The 10,497-nt window shown below is 44.5% G+C and overlaps 2 protein-coding genes across 2 annotated transcripts in view; both read left to right on the top strand.

Annotated features, from left to right (window-relative positions):
- The first annotated feature begins 9,997 nt into the window (after positions 1 to 9,997).
- Positions 9,998 to 10,497, top strand: part of LOC142312252 (uncharacterized) — a 32,175-nt gene continuing 31,675 nt past the window's right edge. The window contains exon 1 of the mRNA XM_075351181.1: positions 9,998 to 10,060. The gene's annotated coding sequence lies outside the window, so the exon portion shown is untranslated. The remainder of the gene's footprint in view (positions 10,061 to 10,497) is intronic.
- Positions 10,181 to 10,497, top strand: part of LOC142312279 (uncharacterized) — a 172,771-nt gene continuing 172,454 nt past the window's right edge. The window contains exon 1 of the mRNA XM_075351213.1: positions 10,181 to 10,242. The gene's annotated coding sequence lies outside the window, so the exon portion shown is untranslated. The remainder of the gene's footprint in view (positions 10,243 to 10,497) is intronic.

Here is a 10,497-nt window from a genome sequence, read left to right as displayed (position 1 = left end):
CCCGGTCCTCCCAGGTATTGCGTAAGGATCTGATATATCTGTCAGCTGAAAACATCATGTCTGGGCCCCACTCTCGACGCGTTTCCTCATCTTCAGGAGAGCGATAAACGATGTGTCTGAACAGACTTTTACTGTCCCAAACAGGACCGACACATGCCGCTGTAGATTGTAAAAAGCATTTTTTACCAACAATGTCTAAAGAAGTTAGCCGTGGTCAGTATCACTATAGGCAGTTTACTCACTATGATCCCGACATCAGGCCCGCATGATGCTGCACAGCCGTGCCACCATTATTCACTGCTTTTTAATGCTTCTCTTTGGTGATATTTTAAATAATTTTTATTAAAAGTTAATTTTTAGGCATAATTTTTAAACTGGGTAAATAGCTAAACTTATATTTGACCTGTATACCAGATTCAGTAGCTGTTTTCTTTGCTATATACTGGGATATGCCTGGCTTTTTAGCAACAGAAATTGACACTAGCGTATGGGCATCATGTTGGGGGAGACCTCCGGGTCTCTCTCAGGGTCACGGAGTTGGTTTTCAAATCAGAACTGCACAGATGTATATGAATCAGGAAAATGACCACACAGAGAAACTTGTCTCTATTTGGGAGAAGTGGAGGTCTTCTGCCCGTGTAAAAATATAACATTTTATACAGCTTTTTGGACAGTCCTGTAAAACAGCATTTCTTTAAGTCATTCAGGTGTGTCTGGGAACAGATGAGATTCTACTCAAGAACATTGCTTATTCATTCATATTAGTCTAACCGATTTTCAAAGAACCTGTTCTATTGAAGAATGTCAGTTTACTTATTTATGAGACTACAAACTCATTACTTATCCCTAAGCATAGTTTGTTTACATATACAATCCTTGCAACATTTCAGTCAGGTATATGTAGAAAGCAATACATAAAACATTCAAAATACAGATTAATCTTATTATAATATAATATCATACTGGAGAAACGATTCATAGCCTAGGCCTTCACAATCAGAGGCAAAGGAGGTCTTCTCTGAGGGCAATTTCGTACAGAAAAAATACACACCATCAATTAATGGTGCATTTAGAGAACTAACAATCTATAAAAACAGAATCACCTCGTGGTGGGAAATCCAATCTTTGGAGTGTTATTTGATAGAAGAGATTGTGCCTAGAAATTTGAGGATCTCTTTATCTACAAATTTCCGGTACAAAAATCCTGACTTAATTTCTAATTGGCAACAAGAAGTGACAGAATGTTCCCTTAAATTAATGGTATTATTATTGGAAGAAGAAAAAAAAGAATCTAGCAAATCTTGATATCCTACTAAAAGAACAAACGGAAATTACAAAAAAATTCTCAGGTGAGACAGAATTTGCATCAAAAGAGACAGCATTGCAAAATATAATTGAAAAACACCAGTACCACTTAAAGGAGAAAAAACATAAATTTTATGTAAGGGATGTACAGGACTTTAGGGAGAATAAAGCCTATGTTATTTCCGGTGAACAGATTCAATAAACCAAGCGACACAGAGGGTACATCCACAGATACTGAGTTCTCAGACACAGAGGGGGTTGAAAAGAATCGTAAAAACAAACAGAAGGGTAGGGGAAGATTCCAAAACAGAGGTGCCCAAAATTCTGGACATTTTTTAGAACCGGGTCATTTCCTATGGAGCAAAAAGAATCCAGTAGGTGGAAACTCTCAAACAGATCTACCCAGATCATAAACCTATCTAAACAAGTTCTAACAGCCCCTGAAATGGCGGTACTCAGTAAAGGTCTTACATTCGTACCCACATCAGATTTTAATTTGTTTGAAGCAATAAAAGACTTGAATCTGTTCACCAGAAAACAAGTGGAAAAAATATTTTTGTAATGAGAATAAAAAAATTTGTAAGGAACAAGGGATACCGGAGGATATGCTAGAAGACGTGAGACTTCTATTTAACCTGGGGGATCAGAACTCTAATGATAAAGGAAAATGTCCCTTTATAGAATTGAAGCTAAAAAGCCAAAAAATGCCACCCAATACTAACGAGGTAACATCAATTGACATTTTCTGTAACCTAGTTACTAGGGACCTAGAGTCATTAAAAGATAAACACAGAAAGAAATTTAACCTGACCAAATCTGAGATGGATTGCCTGGTTAATTTGGAAAAAAATAATGAGATCGTAATCAAGCAATCCAACAAAGGGGAAAACGTCGTACTAATGGATACTAATAAATACAAGGAAATGTGTCTTAAAATCCTGAATGATGTAGATAGCTATGAAAGATTAAAAGGTAACCCCATTGTTTGTAGACTATCGTTCGAGACTCAATGACATCCTATTAGATTCACGGAAAAGGAACCTCATTGACAGGACAGAGTTTGACTTGTTGTTTCCAGCATTTCCCATTGTCCCTACGTTCTACTGCCTCTCTAACATACATAAGGGGTGGAACTGCTACTTGGAAGACCAATAGTATCTGGGATTGGCAGCCTCACCCAGAATACAGGGTTATATATTGATAAGATCTTGAGACCTTTTGTATTGGCTTTGGATTCATACCTTAGGGACACCACTGACTTGTTGAAAAAACTGAAGGGAGTGACAATTGAAAATGATACCTTACTTGTTAGCATAGATCTCTTTATTCATCAATTGAACATGATGTTGGTTTAAAAGCAGTCGAATACTATCTGAAAAGAGGAAGACAGTTTAACTGCCATAACCGGTTCATTCTGGAACGTCTTGATTTTGGCTTGAAATGTAACACATTTATGTTTAACGGACACTTCTTCCACCAGCTCAGGGGAACCGCGATGGGGAGTCCTAGTGCCCCATCATATGCAAATTTGACCCTGGGTTGGTAGGAGGAGACTGTTGTCTTTGGTGAGGAGTCACTTGTCCCGACAGAGAAAATGATCTTGTGGTGTCGTTACATCGATGATGTATTTATGCTGTGGAGAGGCTCGGAGATGGAGCTTTCAGAGATGGTGGCAGTCCTGAATGCTAATTTACTAGGTCTAAAATTTCCGTATGAGGTCAATGAGACGAGGCTGCCTTTGCTGGATGTACTTATTGAAAAAAATGAGGCGGGTGAGATTATTACCAGCACATATCGAAAGCCCACTGCTACTAATTCATTATTGAGGTGGGAGAGTGGCCACCCGACCAGACTGAAGAAGGGGATGCCCAAGGGACAATTCCTTAGATTAAAAAGGAATTGTTCAAAGGATGGACTCTTCTTGAGACAAGCTGAGGATCTGAACGGTCGTCTAAAGCATAGGGGTTACCCAGAGGGGGTGATCAATCAGGCTATTGTAGGGGTTAAATAAAAAAACAGGACGACGCTTCTAAATGCTCCTTTACAGGCGGCAAAAAAAGAGGAGACTGTACGATTTATCACTACATTTAATAATGGTGCAGAGGAGGTTCACAGGATACTAGGGAGACACTGGTCCATTCTAAGAAAGGACGAGGATATTGCCCCATCATTATCAGAACTATCTGCCATCACCTACAAGAAGGCACGTTCCCTAAAAGAAAGACTGGTGCACATTCACTTCACGTCCTCTAACAAAACATGGCTTTCCAGTGATGTTAGAGGTTGTTTTAGGTGTAGTGGATGCATAGCCTGTGGATCCATCAAAATAGGAAAACACTTCACCTCTAATGTCACAAATAAACACTACGAGATAAAGGCGTTTGTTAATTGTAGAACAAAAGGGGTCATCTATAAAGCCACATGTGCGTGCCAAAAGGAGTATGTTGGAAAATCAAAAAGAGAATTCAGGAGAAGAGTGGGAGAACACCTTTGGGACTTCAGATTAAAAATAGATACTCCACTAGCACGACACATTAATAAGAGACATGGACGGGACCCGAATGCAATCTTTTTCCAGGGTATTGATGTAGTATCACCACCCGTGAGAGGAGGAGACTGGGATAGGAGTATATTGAGAAAGGAAACAAGATGGATATTTTGGCTTAAAACTGTAAACCCTTGGGCCTAAATGAAACACTCTCTTTTGCACCCTTTGTGTAGGCTGGAGTTAGATTTGGATATGAGGGATATCCGACGGCCGAGTGGGGGCACCATACACCGTTCTTATAGGGTGCCGACCCCCACATGATAGGTAGGGTTAGTTTTGAGTGATAGTTGTTAGGATATAAGATAGTGATGGTTTTTCTATTTTAGGCTCCCTGTATGTATCCATGTTGTTTCCTGTAAGAAAAAAAGAGAAAAAGAATTTTTTTTTTTTTCTAAAAGTATCTAGTCAATCTAATATAAAATTGTGATTGCTGTTCTGTGTTTTTCATTGATTCTGTCGGGATTTGTTTTTTTTGGGGGAACCCCCCTTCGTTCTACGTATGCCTATTACATTTGAATGGTTCCTGTTCTAAGAAATGTACCTACATAATCCCATCTGAATTATTGCTTATGTTTGCAGATTTCTGCACATTTGCAATATTTTTATGGGGTGAGATATGGGGAGTTCTCTCCTGGATCATGTTCATCATGTAGTATTACCACTCTTCCATTTTTTTTTACCTGTACGTTGTGGTCCTGATGTATATGGGAACGCTGTTATGACTCTGCATTTGCGCAGAGTGGTGCATTCCACAGTGCCCCTGTATGACATGTGCGCCTCATCGTTGGGCGTTCCTGGAAGAGGGGCGTGATACCGATGGGCGGACATGACGTCACATGCCATCGCGGCGCTTTCAAACATTAAAAAGCAGTGAATAATGGTGGCACGGCTGTGCAGCATCATGCGCGCCTGATGTTGGGATCATAGTGAGTAAACTGCCTATAGTGATACTGATCGCGGCTAACTTCTTTAGACATTGTTGGTAAAAAATGCTTTTTAATATCTACAGCGGCATGTGTCGGTCCTGTTTGGGACAGTAAAGGTCTGTTCAGACACATCGTTTATCGCTCTCCTGAAGATGAGGAAACGCGTCGAGAGTGGGGCCCAGACGTGATTTTTTCAGCCGACAGATGTATCAGATCCTTAAGCAATACCTGGGAGGACCGGGGGATCTGGTAAATGTTAGGTTCTGTCTGACAGCAATAAAAATGGACACAATATCATGTCTACAGAAGACTGGTGAGACGGTTCCTTTTTGTTTTGACATAGAGGATATTGATCTATACTATTATTGCTGCCTTTCTAATAGTGGTGTGCTGTTACCTTACAATATTTATAAGGTAACCACATGGTATTACACCACATTACATGTGGCACGTGCTTCGCATGGTTTGTTTATGTTGTTTGGTGATATTTTAAATAATATTTATTAAAAGTTAATTTTTAGGCGTAATTTTTGAGCTGGGTACTTAGCTAAACTTATATTTGACCTGTATACCAGATCCAGTAGCTGTTTTCTATACAATGCGGCACTTTGCAAACTGTAAGACCAGTGGAATCATCTACCTGTTCAAATGTAGATGTAAACTCGAGTACATAGGGAAATCAAAAAGGGAGTTTAAAAGGCAAATTGGGGACTATGGAGGGGATATTCACAATGAAAGAGACACTCCCATTGCTCAACACGTCAAAATGATACACGGGGGTAGCAAGGATACACTTGCATTCACTCTGTCATGTATGAGAGGTCCAACTCCTGCTGCTGAAAACATTCCCCAAACCATGACACTTCACCAACTTGAACACCGTCCACTCACAGCTCTGCAGTATTCAAAGCACTGCTCAGGATGTCTTCAATGTTCTGCTCCTAGCTCCTTCTTCTCAGGCAACCATTCACTTGGTTGCTCAGGGTCCCGGATGCTTGGCCTAGTCAGTGTCCGCTCTCTCCAGCATCAATCACCAACCTCAAGCTCACAGTTCCTCACAAACTTGCAGGAAGTCCAGTTCTGCCTTTTCCCGCTCTTCTCTCTTTTTCTCAGCACAGATACTGTACTGTACTCCCTCACCAGCAGGCCCCCATCTTTGTTAGGGGGAGTTCTCTAGATCTTTCTCCTCTCAAAGTCCTCTCCACACACAATGAATCACACACAGGAATGTCAGCGTATTCAGCACTTTGCAGCCTGTTACAGCTTTGTGACAGGGGGCATTGTCTTGCATGAAAAATGCTGGCTGAGTGACAAATGCAAGTAAGGAACCACGTGTTGTTGAAGAAGGTTCTGATCCACATCTACTCTGCCATGTAGTTGTATGAGAGGTCCAATTCCTGCTGCAGAAAACATTCTCCAAACGATGACACTGCCTCCACTACCTTTCACTGACGTCTTAACACACTTTGGGTTCAGTCTTTCCCCAGTTCGTTGACAAACATAATGTTTCTTATCAGACCCAAACAAATTAAATTTGCTTTCATCACTAAAATGAACAGTGAACCACTTCTCCTCTGTCCACACAACATGCTCCTCACTAAAGGTGATTCTAGCCTTTTGATTCTTTCTGCTAATGAGAGGTTTGCTCACTACAGAGTGGGCTTTCAGTCCAAATGCTCTTAAACGTTGGGACACTGTATGACGAGACAGATTCTTACCCTGTGCAGTGCTGAATCGGAGAGCAATTCCAGCTGCAGTGTTGAAATCATTACCCATTGAGATTCTCTGCTTCATCCTGTCCTCTCTTGTATTTGTCTTTTGAGGGTAACCAGCCTTCTTGGGGGACTTGAAAGAGTTTGTGATGTTGTAAAGACGTAATATACGAAATCACAGAAATAGAAGAACCAACCTCTCTTGCTATGGCTGATAGGGTCACCCCTTTGGCCTTCATCTGGACAACCTGCTGACGGAGGGTTTCAGTCACTTTGGAACAGCACACCATTTTTGCAAAGTCTGTGCAAACTGCAAAGTTATGCCCGCTTTACCCCCTACAATATATCTTACGATGTGTCGGCGGGGTCGTAAGGTACATTGTAGTATGTGACAGGTACGTGCGATTGCGATTGAACGTTAAAACGTTCATCGCACGCACGTCGTTCAATTCCTAAAAATTGAACGTCAGATTGTTCATCGTACACGGGGTAGCACACATCGCAGTGTGTGACACCCCGGGAATGATGAACAGATATTACCTGCATCCTGCGGCCCAACGGCCAGCACTGCGGAAGGAAGGAGGTGGGCGGGATGTTTACGTCCCGCTCATCTCTGCCCCTCTGCTTCTATTGGCCGGCTGCCGCGTGACGTCGATGTGACGCCGAACATCCCTCCCACTCCAGTACGTGTGACTGGGGTTAATCGTTCGTGCGGCACATTCAACAAATTGAACATGCCGCACATACGATGGGGGCGGTTACGATCGCATACGATATCGTATGCGAAATCGTAACATGTAAAGCTGGCTTTATGCTGCCAGTTAAATACCGTAGTATTTGTCAGATAATTAAGGAAATTAGCACCAGGTGCCAGATTAACACCAATAACTTGCAGGTATCAGAAACTGTTCTCTAATATTGATCCTTGTTCTTTTCCATTTATCTAATTTACATTTTTATTATGTGCTAATAAATTCAATTTATGAAATAAACTCAAAATACTGCTAGTTTCCTCATGTTAGGATATAATCACATAGGACTACACAATGACCGCAACATTTAGGAAATTGTGTGTTGTTCTCTAATTTTAATCTCCAGTGTACATGACATAAGGCCCATTTACACACAGCGACATCGCCAACGATGTCGCTGCCGATCGCACCCGCCCCCGTCGTTTGTGCGTCACAGGCAAATCGCTGCCCGTGGCGCACAAGATCGTTAGTCCCCATCACACATACTTACCTGCTTAGTGACGTCGCACTGTGGCCGGCGAACTGCCTCTTGTCTAAGGGGGCGGTTCGTGCGGCGTCACAGCGACGTCACACGGCAGGCGGCCAATAAAAGTGGAGGGGCGGATAGCAGCTGAAGGAAAGACACGCCCACCTCGTTGCCGGAGGACGCAGGTACGGTGTTGTTCGTCGTTCCTGGGGTGTCACACGTAGCGATGTGTGCTGCCTCAGGAACAACGAACAACCTGTGTCCTGCAACAGCAACGATATTTGGGATTAGAACGATGTGTCAACGATCAAGTGAGTAATTTTGAACGTTAGCGGTCGTTCGTACGTTTCACACGCAACGACGTCGCTAACGAGGCCGGATGTGCTCCACGAATTCCGTAACCTCCAACAACATCTCGTTAGCGATGTCGTTGCATGTAAATGGGCATTTAGTCTCGATGAAATCCAATTTTAAGACCAATCTAGATGTGAGAATCCAGGTGGGATCCGGCTGCTCCACACGTGTGGAAACTTCATAATTGTGAGCCAGCACTCTTCTCCAACAGGGCAGATCCCTCTCTCATATTCGCCTTTTTCTGCATATCTTCTCTTATTTGTGTGCAGTTTTAAAATCCACAATGTCGGTTCCTTTTACAGCTACACCAATTTTTATATGCAGATTTTCCTCATAGAAATACATTAATAACATGTGTAATCCGCACACGACTGTATCAGAAAAGTATTATTAAATCCAAATACCAGTAAACAACAAAAAGAAAGCAGATTATTCTCTTGTATGTTGGGAAACGAGTCTGTAACTTTTCATCATCAAATTACAATGAGTAAATTCTGTCTGTTGTTAATGATCCGTGTCCTCAGTGTGATGTATGGAGAAGTGAGGAGTCACTGAAGGTGGAAGAGTGCGAGCTCCTGAGCCAAACCTGAGTGGGAGATGTGTAATGGGGGTTTGTAGTCACTATAGACAGAGTAGGTGTCTTGTAGTGGTTATCCCCGGGCACACCAGCTCCAGTGAGGGTGATAGTGACACACATTCCACATGCGGATCCGCTCCGCACATGTCATACACACACGGCTCCGCTCCGCACACCTCGTATACACACACGGCTCCGCTCCGTACACCTCGTACACACACGGCTCCGCTCCGCACACCTCGTATACACACACGGCTCCGCTCCGCACACCTAGTATACACACACGGCTCCGCTCCGTACACCTCGTACACACACGGCTCCGCTCCGTACACCTCGTACACACACGGCTCCGCTCCGTACACCTCGAACACACACGGCTCCGCTCCGTACACGTCGTACACTCACGGCTCCGCTCCATACACGTCGTACACATGCGGATCTACTCTACCCACTTTGTACACACAGCTCTGCACACACATCATGTACACACACATCTTCGATCCCTACACGTTGTACACACACGGCTCTGCTCCACACATTCCAGACGTACAAGGCTCCGATCCGCACACTACGTACACACACGGCTGCGCTCCGTACACATGCTACACACACGGCTCCGCTCCGTACACATGCTACACACACGGCTCCGCTCCGTACACATGCTACACACACGGCTCCGCTCCGTACACCTCGTACACACACGGCTCTGCTCCGTACACCTCGTACACACACGGCTCCGCTCCGTACACCTCGTACACACACAACTCCGCTCCGTACACATCGTACACACACGGCTCCGCTCCGTACACATCGTACACACACGGCTCCGCTCCGTACACATCGTACACACACGGCTCCGCTCCGTACACCTCGTACACACACGGCTCCGCTCCGTACACCTCGTACACACACGGCTCCGCTCCGTACACCTCGTACACACACGGCTCCGCTCCGTACACCTCGTACACACTCGGCTCCGCTTCCTACACCTCGTACACACACGGCTCCGCTCCGTACACCTCGTACACACACGGCTCCGCTCCGTACACCTCGTACACACACGGCTCCGCTCCGTACACCTCATACACACACGGCTCCGCTCCGTACACCTCGTACACACACGGCTTCGCTCCGTACACCTCGTACACACACGGCTCCGCTCCGTACACCTCGTACACACTCGGCTCCGCTCCGTACACCTCGTACACACAGGGCTCTGCCCCATCCACACTGTAAACCCCTCCTGACCCCACACATAACCTTCCCCTCATCCAGCACCATGACACCCAGCACAGCAGAGTCCTGCATACACTGAGGAGCTGACCATGTGACCCCTGACTCCTCCCCTCCATGTGACATCATCACAGGTCCTGGAAGCACAGAGCAGCCATATATCTGCTGTGCGGCTCTGCAGGAGGAGGTATGTGGAGATTCCCCATTACTGGGGCAGGGGGCATTAACCCCTTCAGCTCTGACACTTTCTTGGGGTTTTTCTCTCTCTGATTTCTATGAATCGTGAGGTTTTTGTTCCTTTCCCTCTGATAGATACAGACGACCAAATTACCTTGTCCTCCTGTGATCTTCAGCTGGCGTTCCCAGCAGGTATGCTCCATGTGGTCCTCCCCGGCTTCTGGCTGTCACAATCACACATTAGATCACACACACTCACCACATTTGGCGATACCGATTGTTTCCGTTCGGCAGAGGAATCTGGGACACAGTGCAGTGGAGAGAGAGAACCTGGGGTGGAACATATCTGTATCACCAAATGTGGTGAGTATGTGTGTGCAATCTGATGTATGTGTGTGTGTTTTTGTGTGTGCGCGTGATCTGATGTTACATAGTTACTTAGGTTGA

The sequence above is a fragment of the Anomaloglossus baeobatrachus genome, chromosome 5 (assembly GCF_048569485.1).
Source record: "Anomaloglossus baeobatrachus isolate aAnoBae1 chromosome 5, aAnoBae1.hap1, whole genome shotgun sequence".
Taxonomy (NCBI): Eukaryota; Metazoa; Chordata; class Amphibia; order Anura; family Aromobatidae; genus Anomaloglossus; species Anomaloglossus baeobatrachus.
This window is presented reverse-complemented; position numbering and strand designations above follow the sequence as displayed.